The sequence below is a fragment of the Lissotriton helveticus genome, chromosome 3_1 (genome assembly GCF_964261635.1).
Source record: "Lissotriton helveticus chromosome 3_1, aLisHel1.1, whole genome shotgun sequence".
Lineage (NCBI taxonomy): Eukaryota > Metazoa > Chordata > Amphibia > Caudata > Salamandridae > Lissotriton > Lissotriton helveticus.
The window spans coordinates 2,089,511,431-2,089,532,024 of record NC_136061.1 but is presented as its reverse complement, the minus strand read 5'-3'; positions in this window follow the sequence as shown (position 1 = coordinate 2,089,532,024).

Genomic DNA, 20,594 nt, shown 5'->3' with positions numbered 1-20,594 from the left:
TACGCGGGGAGCTCAATTCTGTTCTGTTGGATTTTGAGCTTTGGGCTTCTTTGGGTTTCTTTGGCCTACTGAAGAAGATCAGCAAAATGGTCAGGCGATTTAGTCGATGTTTCTTAAGTAATTTTGCCCGGCGTTAAACGCCTCTAATACCTTATGAAGATTATCAAATAAAGAGGCAGGCGCTGGAGACAGGAAGACAGGAAACACGTTTTATTCCGACGGAGCAGAACACATCAGATCGGACAACAAGGTATCGTCTCGAGGTGCTCTCTCTGACAGCCTCTCTGAGGCCTGGCCTTTTATACACTGGTTTACTACATGTGACCGCTCTTTATTACAATAAAGACATTGTGAAGTAGTGAGAAATGACATCCTCGGTACTCCCCCCCCCCCAGTTCCGGCTCATTCCAACACGTGGCTACAGTAGAGGTCCTCACCCCCCATGCAACAGGAGGGGGCTATCACGCAGCTGAGTGTTTCGCCGATTCCTTTGGAATGTGTGCGCCTGATCGAATCTCAAGGGGTGGGGAGGTCATGATCAATAGTAGCTCCTTTGAAAAGGGTCGAGTGCATACAGTAGTGGGCAATAAACTGTATCCTCAGGCCAAGGGATGACCAGCGGTCCGTACAGACAATCGGGCTCAGAGGAAGGGGTCATCAAAGGAGAGGTATTCATGAAAGAAAGGATCATTGTGGATAATCGAGCGTAGAGGGAGGGTTTATCAAAAGAGGGGTATTCATGGAAGGAAAGGAGGTGTTGGTCAGGCGCGAGGTGTGATTCCCAAAGACAGAGTCATGCGGGAGAGGAGGGTTCATGACTTGCGCTTGTGAGTGCGGGGTCAGCCAGAGTGCATGGGGGAGGCTTGCAGGGTCAGGGAAGTGCGCTGATGATCGATCGTGAACAGGGAGACCATGGTACTTAAAATGGCTATCGTGTATGTTCATGCGTGGGTCTGAGGAATGGACAAGATGGCGCAGATGATGTTCAGTTCACGAACTAAAATTCCACAGTCCTCCCTTTTAACATGTCTCGCCAGCTTGTCAATTCGGATCTATCCCCATAAGACCACGTATTTCTATCTCATAGAGGGGACTCATGTGCTCAGTTCTAAAGTCCAAAGTCTTGGGGCACACACAATTAGAGATGAGTGAACACAAAGGTGGCAAACATTGAATACCTAAGCAACACCCACACAGTACCACGACTGGTATCAGTATAAATGTAAACAACCTCCATCCCCAGTCCTTCAAAGTGTCCCAAAACCAGCCTCCAAGCGACCATCCTTCTTGCTCTTGGTGAACCTCTGAGGATAGTCTGTGGAGGTGTTCAATTGCTTTGTAGACTGAAGGCGAGTTATCTGGCACGTAGGTGCAACAGCTGGAGCCGATGATGCGGCATGCTCCTCCACGGTCGGCCAGAATCACATCTAGAACAAGGCGGTTTTGGAGAGCCACCAGGCGGACTGCCTGAAGCTCAGCCGTGTTGTTAGCGAGGATGCCAGCCGTGATGTTAATGGTTGTTTCTACTGCCTGAGTCAGGTGTCGGATAGCGCGGCTGTTTGCCATTGGTCCCCACAGAGGAACAAGTCCCTTCGCTGCATCCAGGAACTGTGCTCCGGTGGAGTCGGCTTGTCCAACGTCTCCGGCGCGCTTTTGCCGGTGATGGTAGGCTGAGGCCACATACGTGGGAGGAAGAATGAAGGCGATGTAGCACGTACCCCTCCAACCTTTCGGGAGCCAGGTGTAAGCTTTGGTGCCACAAACAAAGTACATATTCGGAGAAGCGACAAAGGAAGGGGGATCAACTGAGACCAATGTTCTGGTGATGCGGCAGGAACTGTGACCCACCAGCTGCGTTCCCTGGCCTTCGAGACACACGAGTCCTGTGACATTGATGACAGACAGGGCCACGGTCAGGGTGGCAGCCGTTTGCTTCCGCAGGTGGGAGAAGGTGGGTCTGGCTGGATTGTGGAGCACTTGCATTTCCACTCTTTCTTTGGCAGGGATGTTCATAAGGAAGGCGGAACCTGAGGCCACAGGACAAAAGGGGGCAGACGTTCCTCCTGTTTTGTTCAGCCAGAACCCATAGTAGAAGTGTGACACTGTCTGACCAGAAGCGGCGTTGTCCTTGTGGCTCTCCTGCAAGAGGATCAACCAGGCGAGGCAGGAGCCGTGAACTGAGAAAGGAGAAGGGATGAAAGGTATGGAGTGTTCAGTGGCATGCGGGAGCAACCCGCGATCCAGCAGTTCGTGGCATTTGTAGCAAGGTTGTGCTGGTGCAACAGTTGCACGAAGGAATTGTTCCATAACTCCTTACGCCTTTCTCGGAGCTGAGGCGAAAGGGAGATCAGGTGATGTTCTTTCATGGTGGTTGGCTGTGCAGTGGTCGGCAACATCTGATGAGCGGGTGTGTTGTCCTCCAAGATCCAGAAGGAAGTCATGAGGAGGAGGCAAAAGAGGAAGACAATGAAGAAGGCGATTGTCTTTGATCTGTGCAAATTGTCAGCCTTTGGGTTCCTATAGTGGGTATTTCCGGTTGCGTCCATCATCTTCTTATCTGGCGCTTCCATCATCTTCTTGTCTGGCGCTTCCATCATCTTCAAGGTGCTCGGTAGTGGGCAGAACCACAGACTTTGTTTAGCTTCTCTCCGGGTGACCCTTGGTTGTTTTAGGCCACCGTTCTGAGATTTTAACTTAGTCCGTGGTCTACTTAGCCGAAGCTCCCCCCTTTCGACGCAGGAAATACCCTTCCCGGGATGGCACAGTGGGATCAGAGAATTTTGCAAGTTCAAGTGCCTCGGTATCAGGATAGCAGTTCAGTGATGGCCGGTCTTTGTTCAGGAGCTCTTCTTGGGTGTCGACGTTTTCTGTCGTGGCCAGGGTCGAGGAGACTTTCTTGCAATGGTGGGCGTGCAGCCAGTGCCTTTTTCCCTCCACTCGAAGAGCCGTCCGAGTGGTGATCAGTACTTGCCAGGGGCCCGTCCACCGGGGCTCCAGACTCTTCGCCCGTTGAAAGTTCCGGACTAGAACATAATCTCCCGGTTGGATATCGTGACCGGGGATGGCCTGCTGCACCTGTTGATGAATGACAGACAACGTTTTAGTTAATTTGCACAAATAATCTGACAGCAGGACGTCGGGGACGTCGTGAATGGAGGTTGGTTTGGGGGCAGTCCAGAGGTTCATTGGTCGCCCAAACACCACCTCGTAGGGGGTCAAGTGGTGCTTAGTGGGAGTGGAGCGCATCGATAGCAATGCCAGTGGGAGGGCATCTGGCCACTTGAGTCCTGTGGTGGCCACTATCTTTGACAGTTTCAGTTTCAGTGTAGCATTGTGTCGCTCAACTAGGCCAGCGGATTGGGGATGGAAGACCGCTTGGAACCTTTGCTTTACCCCCAGCCCCTTCAAGATTAGTTGGATAACTTCAGCTATGAAGTGGGGGCCATTGTCGCTCCATAAAATTCGACAAAGGCAGTAGCGAGGGAAAAACTCTTTCAGTAGTACTTTGGCAGTAGTCATGGCAGTGTTATCACGGGTTGGATAGGCTTCCACCCATTTGCTGAAGGCGCATACAATGACTAGTACATACTTCAAGCCTTGGCATCTCTCCAGCTGGATGTAATCCATCTGAAGGACTTCAAAGGGGTGGTCGGGGGTCCCAAACCCTCCCCGGGGTACCACAGTTCCTTTCCCGGGGTTGTGTTGTAGGCAGATAAGGCACTGCTGGACCAGGCGTTTGGCTGAGTCGGGGATTTTGTTGTTGTGCCAGACTTTGGAAATGAGTTCAATCATGGGGGCAGAACCTACGTGTGCAGGGGAGTGTGCCATAGTCAGTATGGGGATCAAGTATGAGTCAGGCAGCAACCACTTGTTTGTGTCTTTTGTCCGCCAGCAGCCTTCGTCATCCTTTAAACCCACCCGTGCCCACTCAGTCAGTTCGTGAGGTGTGCTGGCCGACTGGATGTCCCTAATCGTTTCCCTAGCGTCAGTCCATTTTTCTGCTTGTGACCTGGTCACATACATGCGTGTCGTCGTCCTATTCTCAGCTGTGGTTCGGGCAGTGATGTCGGCCAGTGCGTTTCCCTGTCCAACTAAGTCCGTCACCTTCTTGTGTGCCTGGCATTTGATCACTGCTAATCGTTCGGGGAGGAGAACTGTTTCAATCAGGGCAGAGACTAGATCTCCGTGGAGAATGGGTGTGCCGTGGGACGTCAGGAATCCCCTTTCCCTCCACAAGAGCCCAAAATGATGAACCACCCCGAAGGCATACTGGCTATCCGTGTAAATGTTCGCTGTGGTTCCTGCTGCTATGATACATGCTCATGTGAGAGCAATCAGTTCTGCTGCCTGTGCGGATCGTTGCGTGATACGGGCTGTTTCAACTACTGTTCGGGCTGTCGTCACCGCATAGGCAGCTGAGGTGGTGCCGTCTGGGAGTTTGATACAAGAACCGTCTACCCATAGTTCTCCATCAGGGTCTGTAAGAGCAATGTCTCGGAAGTCAATTCTACTCCTGGTCTGTTCGTCCGTGAGGGTCACACAGTCGTGTATAGGGGGCACATCGGGGTCAGTTTCAGGCAAGGGCAACAGTGTAGCAGGATTCAAAGTCGTGCATCTCTTAAGAGTGATATGGGGTGCGAGTAGAGTCAATTCGTATCCCGTCAGTCGTGCACTAGTCAGGTGTTGAGTCTTGGTCTGGTTCAAAAGGGTGTCAACTGCGTGGGGTACTAACACCGTGAGAGAGTTTGAAAGTACAATTCCCTCACTCTGACGGATAGAGACAGCAGCGGCGGCTACTGCTCGAAGGCAGGCAGGTAAAGCTCTGGCGACTGGGTCAAGAGTGGCAGAGAAGTAGGCACAAGGGCGATGTTTGGAGCCGATGGGCTGAGTTAGAACAGACAATGCGCATCCCTCCCTTTCGTGAGTGAAGAGAGAGAAGGGCTTGGAGTAATCTGGTGTTCCTAGGACGGGTGCCAAGCAAAGGGCGTCTCGCAACTCCTTAAAGGACGCTTGGCATACGGGGGTCCAAGGGAGTGGGAAGGGAACATCTTTGGCCAACAGGGAAAGTAGGGGTTTTATGATGAGACTGAAATTTGGTAACCATTGTCGGCAAAAAGAGGTAAGGCCCACCAATGAACGGACTTGCTTCTGTGTTTTTGGGATGGGGGTGTCTAGGATGGTTTGGATTCGGTCGGGTGTAAGTTTCCTCCCTTCTTTGGACAGGAGATGGCCTAGGTATGTCACTTGAGGTTGACAGAACTGCAGTTTCTTTTTGGAGACTTTGTGGCCATTCTCCGCAAGAAAGTGCAAGAGTTGGATAGTGGCCGTGATTGCAAGTGGAGTGGTGTCGGCCGCCAAAAGGATATCATCGACATATTGGATCAACACCACTCCATCTGGTAGCTGGACGGCGTCCAGCTGTCTTTTGAGGGCCTGGCTGTAAATGCTGGGACTTTCAGTGTAGCCCTGAGGAGCTCTACAAAATCGGTACGAACGTTTTTTTAAGGTGAAGCCGAAGAGATAACGGCTGTCTGGATGGATGGGGATAGAGAAAAATGCATTCTTGAGATCAATAACGGTGAAGGTGGTGGCAGTGGACGGGATGAGGGTCAGAATGGTGGCGATGTCTGAGACTACGGGGTACTGTGGTACCACCACTTTGTTGACTTCTCGCAGGTCGATGATAAAGCGGTACGCTTTCTCATCTCCCTCACCTTGCTTCTTAACAATGGGTAGGATAGGGCTGTTGCAAACATTACTAACCACTTCCTCTACCACTCCTGCATCTACCAGGGACTGAATAATCGCTACCAATGCCTTCTCGCCTTCGGGCGATATCAGGTACTGTGGAAGTTTCGGGAGTATTGCGTCTGGTCGAACAGTTATGTGTACAGGGTCGATCATCATTTGTCCTACATCCGAGTCGTTTCTGGCCCATAAGTACAGGGGTAGGGTGTCGAGTAAGGATAGGTCGGCATCAGTCGTAGAGTACATATGTCGTGCGGGGCGGGATCTAGACATGCTCGGGTTGTCATACAGGATGACTCGGACTCCATCTGGGGAACACCTAATAGTAGCTCGGAAATGTTTTAGTAAATCAATACCCATAATGGCGTCAGGGGAGTTGGAGGAGAGCAGAAACGTTGTGTCAATGGGGTTGTTCCCTAGGTCAAAGGAGATAGGTACAGACAGGGGATTAGTGGAGGGCATTCCATCGAAACCTATCAATGTAATGTGTGAGCCAGACAAGGGTGCCCTTGGAATCAGTCGCTTTGATAATACACTACGTGTCGCTTCAGTGTCTACCAAAAATGGAGACTTTGTACCCAGGACCTTAGCGGTGACGTAAGGACCTTGCTGGTCAACACAGAGCTCGACTGGATCCCTCCCTCGCCCTTGGCAGTCCTATGCAAAGTCGTGAGCATTGTCGCAGCCGGACTGTTGGCACTGATTCTGTCGGGGGCGGTCAAATGTGTTCGGTCTGCCAGGTCGGTTACTGTTGGTGTCGTGGGTGTGCCCTTGTCCCTGCCCTCTTGTCCTGGGGCCATTTGCCATGTCCCTTGTCTCGTTATTCTTAATCGTTTCTCGGAGGACCGGGCATTGAGACTTCCAGTGGCCAAATCCTTTGCAAAACGCACACTGGTTCTCATCGAGGTCTGTTCGTGGAGCGCCGGGTGTGGGTGTGCGGTCTCTAGGGGGTGGATTTCTAGGGGCATTCGACTGGTAGTTTCCCCTATACTGTTCCCTTCCTCTAGTCACTCCCTGTAATTGAGCAATCATCACTCGTTCTTTTAAGTCCTTTTTCTTTCTCTCAATCGCCCTCCCGTTCTCGTTCTTTTGGTGTTCGTAATACTGAGCCATCTGAAGGATAGCTGCAGGTTTGGAGGCCCCCCAACTACTCTCGCTCGTCTGTAACTTCTGGGAGACCTCTTGTAATAGCCCCTTTACGTAGTTTTGCACGAATAGGTGTTGTCCGGTTGCGGTGGTCATGTCTTGGCCACTGTAGTCGGAGAACACTGTCTCAAATCGGGAGAAATATTCTGATACGTCTTCATGGGGTTTCTGATGGCAAGCCGTGACTATCGACCAGTCTACCTTTTTCTCTGGGATCAATGTCTTTAGCTTCTGCACTATTTTGTCCGGGAGTTCCAGTATGTCTTTTATAGGTTTCTTACCGGGCTCTCGCTGACTATCTAGTTCACTGAGTTGATTCCAGGTATGTCCGAACAGATCTGTGTGGTTGGCCTTCCGGATTTGCTTCCACACGTCAGCCGGCAGACATAACCCAAAAAACAAATCAATGTCCGCTAGAGTCATTATGGTTGAGCCCAAGGCGTTACTTAGTTCGGTATAAAATGCTGTCGGGTTCTTTCTTAAATCGGGCAGGGTTTGCCTAAAGGTTAAAATATCTTGTCGATCCCATGGTTGATAAACCCAGTTGTACACAACCCTCCCTTTTGCATCTGCGTGGTTAATATCGTCGTTTGTTCCCTGACCTCTTGGGGGAACCCAGTAGGGGGCGGCTTCTCTGATAGGCATCATAGTGTTGGCTACTTCTAATGGGGGCTCAGCCGTTTCAGAGACTGTGATCTTGACCTCTGGTTTCTGTTCAGTGAGGTGGCGGAAGACCTCAAGCGTTTGCATGAAGAGGTCCATCACATCATGCTCAGTCCCATCTCCAACATCGATCTTTCTATATAGAGCCGTCAGCTTAGCAGGACCCTTAGTTTGATACCTATCCTCATATGCGTTCAGGGTGTGGTAGCTGAACCGTAAAATGAAATGCCGTCTGTGGCTACCGGCATGTGAATTGTACATATCCATCGCATATTCTTCGCTCTCCTTCCGTTCTACCAGTGTCTTTGCTATCTTGTCAATCCCATCCCGCTCATCTTTGCTCAACCTATTTGGTCTTGCCGTTAGCTGCTTGCTAGTCTCGAGTTCATCTGATGTTGTTACCAATGTGGCTGGTGCGGAGGCCGTAAGAGCCGGGGCACTGGCGCTAGGGTCACCCTTGCCCGCACTCAGAACTGGTAGGTGCTGTGCCAGTGGCTGGCAGGGGGCATAAGGAGGGGGCATGTAGATGATCGGAGGACCTAGCAGTAACTCCTCGTTTGCCCGTTGTTTGGAGGGCATCTCTGGGTAGAGCGTAGAGGGGGTCCTAACAGGGCATTGGCCTGTCGACCCTGATTCTTGCGTTTGTCTAACTTCCTCTCTCCTTTTTATCTCTTCATCTAGTTCCTTCGCTGCCAGGTGGGCTGCCTTTCGTAATTCTTTCCCTATTTTTGTTTCTTCTCTTTTCCTTCGTTGCTCTGCTTCTTTGCGCCACATGCCGATACTATCGAGCATAGTGGGTGTTGTCTTATTTATTCTAACAGCTGCTTCTAGCGCCTTTATTTTATGATCATCAAAGGAACCTATCAGTGGCCACTGACTTTCGGGGTCCTTTTTCGTATATTTATGCCATAACTTACTATAAGCTATAGCGACTAGTCCTTGTTTAGTGAACATGTCCTTATTAGGGGTGCCTTCCAATGGAGCTGGATGGTTCATCTCTAATAAGCGGTCCGGGCTGATCCAACTACTGACCAATGGGGAGAAGATAGGCATGACGGGTTACAACGGGGACAAAAGTCTGCACTACCTATCCTTCACTACTTCGCGAAGACTAGACAGAATATTTCTATTCTACAGTATTCGCAAATAGGGAACACCCAAAGAGAGAACCAATATCGAACAATTAATGTTCGTTCAATCAAACAATCAGTGGCGAGAAAGAAATAGGCACGACGGGTTACAACGGGGGCAAAAGCCTGCGTTACCTATTCTTCACTACCTGCAAAGGAGGACAGAATACTTTTTACCCTTCCCCGTTTGTAGACAGAGAATTCTCGAGAAAAACAATCCTCGAACAAACAATGTTCGGGCAAACAATCAATCAGTGGGGGAGAAAAGATAGGCACGACGGATTACAACGGGGGCAAAAACCTGCGTTACCTACCCTTCGCTGCATGCAAAGGAAGAGAGAATACTTTTATCCCTCTCAGTTTGCAGACAGAGAATCTCCAAGAGAACCAACAATTCGGAGAGTAATACTAGTATTTTTCAATCAAACAATCAAATATTTCTTAGTTTGCCGTGTTACACGACCTTACCCGGACCGTATGGACAGTTTCTCGTCTTCCGCTTCCAGCGCCCGATCGTCCTCTACTCTCTGCTGCTACCGTGGCACTCCTGATGGTTCCCAGTCAGGACCGTAGATCACTCGGGGAGAGGTCTGCTCGGAACCAGTGAAGTTCAGATGATCGGCTGTCAGACGAGGGTCTATCGGACAGGAGCTCTTCCGATCGTTGCAGTCGTTCACTCTGTCGTTGGGACCTCTCCCACCGGATCCACGTGTCGCTGATGGGCCCCACGTTTGGGACGCCAATTGAAGAAGATCAGCAAAATGGTCAGGCGATTTAGTCGATGTTTCTTAAGTAATTTTGCCCGGCGTTAAACGCCTCTAATACCTTATGAAGATTATCAAATAAAGAGGCAGGCGCTGGAGACAGGAAGACAGGAAACACGTTTTATTCCGACGGAGCAGAACACATCAGATCGGACAACAAGGTATCGTCTCGAGGTGCTCTCTCTGACAGCCTCTCTGAGGCCTGGCCTTTTATACACTGGTTTACGACAAGTGACCACTCTTTATTACAATAAAGACATTGTGAAGTAGTGAGAAATGACATCCTCGGTACCCCCCCCCCCCCCACCCCCCCAGTTCCGGCTCATTCCAACACGTGGCTACAGTAGAGGTCCTCACCCCCCATACAACAGGAGGGGGCTATCACGCAGCTGAGTGTTTCGCCGATTCCTTTGGAATGTGTGCGCCTGATCGAATCTCAAGGGGTGGGGAGGTCATGATCAATAGTAGCTCCTTTGAAAAGGGTCGAGTGCATACAGTAGTGGGCAATAAACTGTATCCTCAGGCCAAGGGATGACCAGCGGTCCGTACAGACAATCGGGCTCAGAGGAAGGGGTCATCAAAGGAGAGGTATTCATGAAAGAAAGGATCAGTGTGGATAATCGAGCGTAGAGGGAGGGTATATCAAAAGAGGGGTATTCATGGAAGGAAAGGAGGTGTTGGTCAGGCGCGAGGTGTGATTCCCAAAGACAGAGTCATGCGGGAGAGGAGGGTTCATGACTTGCGCATGTGAGTGCGGGGTCAGCCAGAGTGCATGGGGGAGGCTTGCAGGGTCAGGGAAGTGCGCTGATGATCGATCGTGAACAGGGAGACCATGGTACTTAAAATGGCTATCGTGTATGTTCATGCGTGGGTCTGAGGAATGGACAAGATGGCGCAGATGATGTTCAGTTCACGAACTAAAATTCCACACTACCAACAGTCTATCTTATGTCTGATGTCAGTTCTTACATCGTTTATTATATAGGCAAACCTTTTTTCTGTTTTTACCTGATCACATAACAGTTATTATCCTCAGCAGTTGTTTCATGACTTCAACACTGCGGGTGTATATTCCCTTTCAAGGCTGCATTCTTCATAAAAAAAGGATGCACATATTAATTCCCTGTTATTACTCAGCTTGATAAATATAGGTTGTGGAATGTAATTAAACAAGTACCTTATGGTAAATATGTTTATTCCTCGAATCCGCCTGTCTTTGAATTTCTTTCGTTTCATGCACCTTATTACCTAAAACATATATTTTATATATTTATATATTTTATTTTTTACTATCTAGGGTATGACTCTGTTCCGTAGATTGCGATGTAGATCGTTGTTATAGTTGTTATAGTTAGTTTCTTACCAGTTATCTTTATATGATGGTATTACTAATTGGTATGTTGTCTGGTGGACTCTAGATCTTTACTCTGGGTTTCTCGTCCTATAAAGATGCCTGCGGCTTCTATCTGAAAAATACGTTTAAGGGATGTTATTATATGTGACTGTCCTTCCATTAAACTAAAATTGTGGCCCAGATGGTACCCCAGTCTGGTTCCCCAATCTGACCCCTAGACCATACCGTGTTGAATCTGGTAGATAACTTGATAGGGAGTGATTCAGCAGTCTGTCTCCTTGGGATAGTTCTTTATCTCTAAATAACCTCCTTGAGCAGTTTTTAGTCTGGAAAAGTTTAAATATAATGCAGGGACTTTTTATTAGTCATGCTTTCCGCATTTCAAGTATTAAAGGCGGTCGGGGTGGGAAAGGTATCTTACCGGCTTTCTTCTCCAAAGTACCGTCTCACTCCCTTCTCAAAAAACAGTCCTGGCGTCTTGGCTAGTGGTCCCGGCAAAAACGATCAATTACTGCCGTCCCCGTTGGAATTTAAACTTATTTTGCGACTCTATCATTGGCTGCGTTTTGATACCTGACAGCTGATTTTACTAATTGATGTTCCCGGCGTTTGTGTTAAGCCGCCCATTTCTTTGTTATTTTAACTGCGGCGCGGGTTCCAAGCCTCATTATCATTCTTGCGTTTCAAGCCTCGTTTTCAGTCCAGGCCGTGATCTTGGCCTTAATGTGCTACCTTTCTGAGCGCGTTTCACTGCTCTCTCGATCGCGGCCATGTTTATTTATTAATAGACCTATCATTCCTAATCCAGGCACATTCATATCAATGTCTACAAGCCACTGTATGGAGAACTATACTATTTCATTCAGGGCAGTTGTATTACGAGTGTAGATTTTATTAATTTAGACGCCGAATTATTATTTATTTATGTATATCCATCTTTTCACAGTTACTACACATAAAATTATAAGCTGATATTTTCGAGGGTTTATATTTGGACATATTGAGTTTACATAATTAGGTTCTATAGGATTTGTTTATTTATCTTGGTTGTTGTGCGTATAAGTACTGTCCAATGACAACGGTTGCGGATTCATATCGTCATTACATCGTTGTCATTGGACACTTTCCTATATCATATTAGGGAAATCTATGTCCAATATTGCAATAGATTCTTACATATCCCATTCATGGTTGGTGTATTGAAATGGGGTTGCCTTCTATTTCATTGAGTGGCAGAAGTTCTCCTTGACTCTTGCCTAAATGCAGCTCGAGATATGGTTTTCCTCTATATTTGTTCAGGCACTTATTTCTCACTATTGATTGTTTGTTACTATTGTCATCCAGTCCTCCCTTGAGTTCAGACCTCTCTTAATTGTGTCCAGGTGGCATATAAACCACTGCTCACGCTTTTTTCTTAGGGCTTCTAGGTTGCCTCCCCTCCTGCTGATGCTTACTTTCTCCAAGATAAACCATGAGAATTGGTTACAATCATGGTTATTTGTTACTAAATGATCCGTAAGTGGAGCATTTTCCTTTTTGTTTTTAATTGCTGATCTATGTTCTAGTAATCTTATGAGTAATTCTCTCCCTGTTTCACCTACATAGCCCAGCCCACATGGGCAGATTATGAGGTAAATTACACTTTTACTTCTACAGTTAGTCAGGCTTTTTGGAGTCATTGTTTTGCTATTAAAATTTAAGGTCTTACTTTCCATGTAGTTTGGGCAGATTGAACAAGATCCGCATCTATAATTGCCCACTGCCCGTCCTTCTCCTGTGAGAGCAGTTTGAAAAGTGGTGTCTTGGTTATTATACGTATGCACCAGGGCAGTGCGCAGTGTTTTGTTGCGTCTGAATGAAAACAATGGCTTGGGCATAGGTGTTTCTAGATCGCTATTTAAAATCTTCCAATTTCGATTTACAATGTTCTTGATTTTATTGCTAAGGCCCGAATACTGACTCACGAAAACTACTCTATTGTCTGTTTTGTTTGTTTTTTGTCTATTGGTATCTAACAGGGCATCTCTATTATAAAATCTAGCTCTTTTTAGAGATTGTTTTACCAATTTTTTGGGGTATCCTCTTTTACGCAATTTCTTGTCCATTATATCAGCATGATAATAAAAATCATCCAATGTTGTGCAATTGCGCCTACGTCTTAAAAATTCACCAAAGGGAATGTTGTCCTTTTGTGATCAGGGATGATTACTTCGATATTCAAGCAGGCTATTTTTATCTGTTGGTTTCGTAAAAAGTTCTACGTTCAGTGTGCCATCCAGTTCTTTTATTTTTATATCCAAAAAGTCTACACTGCTATCACTGTAGTGGGCAGTGAATTTCAGATTTTTGTCCCCTAGGTTCAGCCACTCTAAAAAGGAGACCAGATCCTCAATGGCACCGTTCCAGACAAAGATTATATCGTCTATGAAACGGTGCCAGTGGGCTACGTTCTCAAAGTATGGTGCCATTTCATTATAAATGTGTCTCTTCTCAAAGTTTGCAACATAGAGACATGCCAGGCTGGGGGCACAAGTGGCCCCCATGCTGGTCCCTTTAACCTGCTTATACAGGCTTTCCTTAAACAAGAAGATATTATTCTTGAGGACTAACTCTACGCATCCCATAATAAAGTCTTTGTTACCGCCATTAAGATCTGCCTCCTTCAAAATGGAGGATATCACTGCAATGGTATCATCCTGTGGAATATTTGTATACAAAGCTTCGATGTCCAAGGTGACCAGAAGCTGGGTCACCTTGTCGAAGCTTTGCCCCTCAAAAATCGAAATGGTATGGGCTGTGTCTTTGAGGTATGATCTTTGCGCCTGTACTAAAGGACGCAAGAAATAATCTGCATACTTACTCAAAGGTTCCAGTAAAGATCCCAAGCTGCTCACAATTGGCCACATTGGTGGATTGGATGTACTCTTGTGGATTTTAGGTAATCCATATATAGCTGGAATTATAGGATTACTATTGTGTAGGAATTTATATTCATCCTCGCAGATACAATCGTTTTCCCTACCTTGATTGAGGAAATTAGAGACATCCTTTTTTAACCTGTCCACCATCCTGAAAGAGGCAGGGATATAGTGGTCTGCAACGTCCAGTAGGAACTGCATTCTTTTGTCATAGTCTGTACTATTGAAGACCACTATACCCCCCCCCTTATCAGCCGGTTTTATAGTTATCTGATTACAGTCCTGCAGACTCTTTAAGGCTAATCTTTGACTTGGAGGCAAATTGTTTGTATAGCCCTGGTGTGAGTTTAGGCAATTTCTAATCTCAATCTCAACAACTCTCTCAAAAAGTTCAACATTTTTGTCTACCTGGTTGAGGGTTGGTGTAGATATTGATTTGGGTTTGAAACCCGTGATATTTGGTCTTGGTGTATATTCCCTGTCTGCAAAAAATCTATTCAGCCTCACCTTCCTAAAGAAGCTTCTGGTGTCTTTTTCTAATTCAAATTTGTTAGGGGGGGGACCTGGAGCAAAGCTAAATCCATATTTAAGTACTTTAATTTGGTCAGTGGTTAGTATTTTGTCCGAAACGTTGAGGATTGGGAGATCATTTACCTCCAATACCTCGCATTCCTGGTTTTTAGGTAATTTGGAGTTCCCTGGTTCTGAGGTTGATGGTTTCTCATCGGCTCTTCTCGTGAGAAATTCCAATAGCCTTTCTGTCCCCTGTAGGGACGTCCTCCTAAAAAAGGATGGGGATCTTTTTGATAATTTGGGACAGGCCTTCCTGTTTGTTCACTCCCTTGTTCTTCATCCTCACTTGACCCTGAACTTTCTGAGAAGGTAATTCTTTTAGACCCTCCCCTTGAGTATACTTGTCTGATGTTTTGGGGTTTTTCCCACCTCTGATCTCTTTTTGCCGTGTAGTAGTCTTTTTGCAGGAAGGGATACACTATCTCTGCACTAAAGTTTTCTATATCTTTTTTTAGTTTAGTCGATTTTCTATGGGTCAAATACTCATGGTATCCATCTATATCTTGCGCTAGTTCTTCTAATTTCTTTTTCGCATCCTCCACTACAGAGGTTTGTCTGAAAGCAGCTTCCAACTCTTCTATTTGTTTCCGTTCCAGAATTATCACTTGTTCTGCGGTTTCTATGATTAAAATTAACCAATCTCTACTGCATCGGTTAGCAATATGTGACCATATTTCTAGAATTTTTTGGTCATCTGTTAACAGCCCCGGCTCATTCCTAATGAGCAGTCCTAGTGGTATTAACCCTGCTCTAAGGTATCCCATTAGAAATTCCGCGTGGAGTTCTGTTCTAACTAGTTTCTTCCTTAAATTCAGAATTTTTAGTAGTTCATCATGGCCATTTTTGTTGATTACAGTAGTGCCTCCCGTTCTCGGGTGCTGATTTAATAATTTGTTAAATTGGTCCTCGGTAAACCCGAAGGTTTTGAAATTATCCATGTTAGAATTAATTTCAAATACCGGGAGATACAAGTCGTAGTTACAGTAAAGAGACCAGTGAATGTGAATTATTTCAACAGGTCCTCTGTATGACAACTCTCCAGTTCAAAAGAACTGTACTGACAAATGCTTAATTTTTTTTAGAGAGACCCCTTATAAACCAGGGGATTGGAGTACTTGAAACAGTAAAAAATAAAGTTTTCCCTTGGCTATCACACTTATATTATCATGCCCATTGGCATGTGTTTCTACCAACTAATAGGCCACATATATTGCAATCTATCCACACAATTGTTATATCATTTAAAACATTTTTTTTTTTTTAAAAAGGCTTTGTTACTTTAGTACAAAATTGTTATGCAGTTTTACAGAGAGTATTTCATAGTTGCAAGGCACAATCACAATATGACATTTTACAATACGGTTTAAAAAAAAAGACATTTCATAAACACAATATCATACACTTCAATGATTAAAAAGGCGCAAATGATCAATATTGTGCGCTGGGTTATAAACAAAAGAAAATCACATCAAGGGAGAGACATATAAAAGACGTAAACAATTAGTCATAAAAGGTACACATCTGAGACCCTAATATTATCAAAATCTAAACCTAGGCCCGTTATTTTCTGGACTCCAGGGTAGATTGGTTCTCTTGATTGTGTGAATGCTGCGTCGGCGCGTTTCGATGGCTATTTATTGATATTCTGCCATCTTTTTCAAGACTGTGTGATTAGTCTCTCCTGGGGGCTGGGCACTGGATCGTTGCCACTGACAGGAATTTTCCTGGGAATAAACAATATATTATCAGAGTTTGTACATGGAGATATAAATATCATCCTAAGTTTTTAATTTACATGTTTTCAAACATTTCTATGAGGTTCCTTGTTCTCACTATGCTTACGTATCTTTAGATACCTCTCCAAATAATCTGTTGCTCCATGCTGAATGGGGGCCATTATCCTATGGACCAGACTTTCTTTTTGATATGACATAGGTCTATGTGTAGATCGTAGAATGGGAGAAGTTATAACCAATGTTGTGGGATACAGCGTTTACGCGGGGAGCTCAATTCTGTTCTGTTGGATTTTGAGCTTTGGGCTTCTTTGGGTTTCTTTGGCCTACCAACAGTCTATCTTATGTCAGATGTCAGTTCTTACATCGTTTATTATATAGGCAAACCTTTTTTCTGTTTTTACCTGATCACATAACAGTTATTATCCTCAGCAGTTGTTTCATGACTTCAACACTGCGGGTGTATATTCCCTTTCAAGGCTGCATTCTTCATAAAAAAAGGATGCACATATTAATTCCCTGTTATTACTCAGCTTGATAAATATAGGTTGTGGAATGTAATTAAACAAGTACCTTATGGTAAATATGTTTATTCCTCAAATCCGCATGTCTTTGAATTTCTTTCGTTTCATGCACCTTATTACCTAAAAAATATATTTTATATATTTATATATTTTATATTTTACTAACTAGGGTATGACTCTGTTCCATAGATTGTGATGTAGATCATTGTTATAGTTGTTATAGTTAGTTTCTTACCAGTTATCTTTATATGATGGTATTACTAATTGGTATGTTGTCTGGTGGACTCTAGATCTTTACTCTGGGTTTCTCGTCCTATAAAGATGCCCTCGGCTTCTATCTGAAAAATACGCTTAAGGGATGTTATTATATGTGACTGTCCTTCCATTAAACTAAAATTGTGGCCCAGATGGTACCCCAGTCTGGTTCCCCAATCTGACCCCCGGACCATACCGTGTTGAATCTGGTAGATAACTTGATAGGGAGTGATTCAGCAGTCTGTCTCCTTGGGATAGGTATTTATCTCTAAATAACCTCCTTGAGCAGTCTTTAGTCTGGAAAAGTTTAAATATAATGCAGGGACTTTTTATTAGTCATGCTTTCTGCATTTTAAGTATTAAAGGCGGTTGGGGTGGGAAAGTTATCTTACCGGCTATCTTCTCCAAAGTAGCTTCTCACTCCCTTCTCAAACAGCAGTCCTGGCGTCTTGGCTAGTGGTCCCGGCAAAAACGATCAATTACTGCCGTCCCCGTTAGAATTTAAACTTATTTTGCGACTCTATCATTGGCTGCGTTTTGATACCTGACAGCTGATTTTACTAATTGATGTTCCCGGCGTTTGTGTTAAGCCGCCCATTTCTTTGTTATTTTAACTGCGGCACGGGTTCCAAGCCTCATTATCATTCTTGCGTTTCAAGCCTCGTTTTAAGTCCAGGCCGTGATCTTGGCCTTACTGTGCTACCTTTCTGAGCGCGTTTCACTGCTCTCTCGATCGCGGCCATGTTTATTTATTAATAAACCTATCATTCCTAATCCGGGCACATTCATATCAATGTCTACAAGCCACTGTATGGAGAACTATACTATTTCATTCAGGGCAGTTGTATTACGAGTGTAGATTTTATTAATTTAGACGCCAAATTATTATTTATTTATGTATATCCATCTTTTCACAATTACTACACATAAAATTATAAGCTGATATTTTCGAGGGTTTATATTTGGACATATTGAATTTACATAATTCGGTTCTATAGGATTTGTTTATTTATCTTGGTTGTTGTGCGTATAAGTACTGTCCAATGACAACGGTTGCGGATTTATATCGTCATTACATCGTTGTCATTGGACACTTTCCTATATCATATTAGGGAAATCTATGTCCAATATTGCAATAGATTCTTACATATCCCATTCATGGTTGGTGTATTGAAATGGGGTTGCCTTCTATTTCATTGAGTGGCAGAAGTTCTCCTTGACTCTTGCCTAAATGCAGCTCGAGATATGGTTTTCCTCTATATTTGTTCAGGCACTTATTTCTCACTATTGATTTCTTTGTTACTATTGTCATCCAGTCCTCCCTTGAGTTCAGACCTCTCTTAATTGTGTCCAGGTGGCATATAAACCACTGCTCACGCTTTTTTCTTACGGCTTCTAGGTTGCCTCCCCTCCTGCTGATGCTTACTTTCTCCAAGATAAACCATGAGAATTGGTTACAATCATGGTTATTTGTTACTAAATGATCCGTAAGTGGAGCATTTTCCTTTTTGTTTTTAATTGCTGATCTATGTTCTAGTAATCTTATAAGTAATTCTCTCCCTGTTTCACCTACATAGCCCAGCCCACATGGGCATATTATGAGGTAAATTACACTTTTACTTCTACAGTTAGTCAGGCTTTTTGGAGTCATTGTTTTGCTATTAAAATGTAAGGTCTTACTTTCCATGCAGTTTGGGCAGATTGAACAAGATCTGCATCTATAATTGCCCACTGCCCGTCCTTCTCCTGTGAGAGTAGTTTGAAAAGTGGTGTCTTGGTTATTATACGTATGCACCAGGGCAGTGCGCAGTGTTTTGTTGCGTCTGAATGAAAACAATGGCTTGGGCATAGGTGTTTCTAGATCGCTATTTAAAATCTTCCAATTTTGATTTACAATGGTCTTGATTTTATTGCTAAGGCCCGAATATTGACTCACGAAAACTATTCTATTGTCTGTTTTGTTTGTTTTTTGTCTATTGGTATCTAACAGGGCATCTCTATTATAAAATCTAGCTCTTTTTAGAGATTGTTTTACCAATTTTTTGGGGTATCCTCTTTTACGCAATTTCTTGTCCATTATATCAGCATGATAATAAAAATCATCCAATGTTGTGCAATTGCGCCTAAGTCTTAAAAATTCACCAAAGGGAATGTTGTCCTTTTGTGATCAGGGATGATTACTTCGATATTCAAGCAGGCTATTTTTATCTGTTGGTTTCGTAAAAAGTTCTACGTTCAGTGTGCCATCCAGTTCTTTTATTTTTATATCCAAAAAGTCTACACTGCTATCACTGTAGTGGGCAGTGAATTTCAGATTTTTGTCCCCTAGGTTCAGCCACTCTAAAAAGGAGACCAGATCCTCACTGGCACCGTTCCAGACAAAGATTATATCGTCTATGAAACGGTGCCAGTGGGCTACGTTCTCAAAGTATGTTGCCATTTCATTATAAATGTGTCTCTGCTCAAAGTTTGCAACATAGAGACATGCCAGGCTGGGGGCACAAGTGGCCCCCATGCTGGTCCCTTTAACCTGCTTATACAGGCTTTACTTAAACAAGAAGATATTATTCTTGAGGACTAACTCTACGCATCCCATAATAAAGTCTTTGTTACCGCCATTAAGATCCGCCTCCTTCAAAATGGAGGTTATCACTGCAATGGTATCATCCTGTGGAATATTTGTATACAAAGCTTCGATGTCCAAGGTGACCAGAAGCTGGGTCACCTTGTCGAAGCTTTGCCCCTCAAAAATCGAAATGGTATGGGCTGTGTCTTTGAGGTATGATCTTTGCGCCTGTACTAAAGGACGCAAGAAATAATCTGCATACTTACTCAAAGGTTCCAGTAAAGATCCCAAGCTGCTCACAATTGGCCACATTGGTGGATTGGATGTACTCTTGTGGATTTTAGGTATTCCATATATAGCTGGAATTATAGGATTACTATTGTGTAGGAATTTATATTCATTCTCGCAGATACAATTGTTTTCCCTACCTTGATTGAGGAAATTAGAGACATCCTTTTTTAACCTGTCCACCATCCTGAAAGAGGCAGGGATATAGTGGTCTGGAACGTCCAGTAGGAACTGCATTCTTTTGTCATAGTCTGTACTATTGAAGACCACTATACCCCCCCCCTTATCAGCCGGTTTTATAGTTATCTGATTACAGTCCTGCAGACTCTTTAAGGCTAATCTTTGACTTGGAGGCAAATTGTTTGTATAGCCCTGGTGTGAGTTTAGGCAATTTCTAATCTCAATCTCAACAACTCTCTCAAAAAGTTCAACATTTTTGTCTACCTGGTTGAGGGTTGGTGTAAATATTGATTTGGGTTTGAAACCCGTGATATTTGGTCTTGGTGTATATTCCCTGTCTGCAAAAAATCTATTCAGCCTCACCTTCCTAAAGAAGCTTCTGGTGTCTTTTTCTAATTCAAATTTGTTAGGGGGGGCACCTGGAGCAAAGCTAAATCCATATTTAAGTACTTCAATTTGGTCAGTGGTTAGTATTTTGTCCGAAACGTTGAGGATTGGGAGATCATTTACCTCCAATACCTCGCATTCCTGGTTTTTAGGTAATTTGGAGTTCCCTGGTTCTGAGGTTGATGGTTTCTCATCGGCTCTTCTCGTGAGAAATTCCAATAGCCTTTCTGTCCCCTGTAGGGACGTCCTCCTAGAAAAGGTTGGGGATCTTTTTGATAATTTGGGACAGGCCTTCCTGTTTGTTCACTCCCTTGTTCTTCATCCTCACTTGACCCTGAACTTTCTGAGAAGGTAATTCTTTTAGA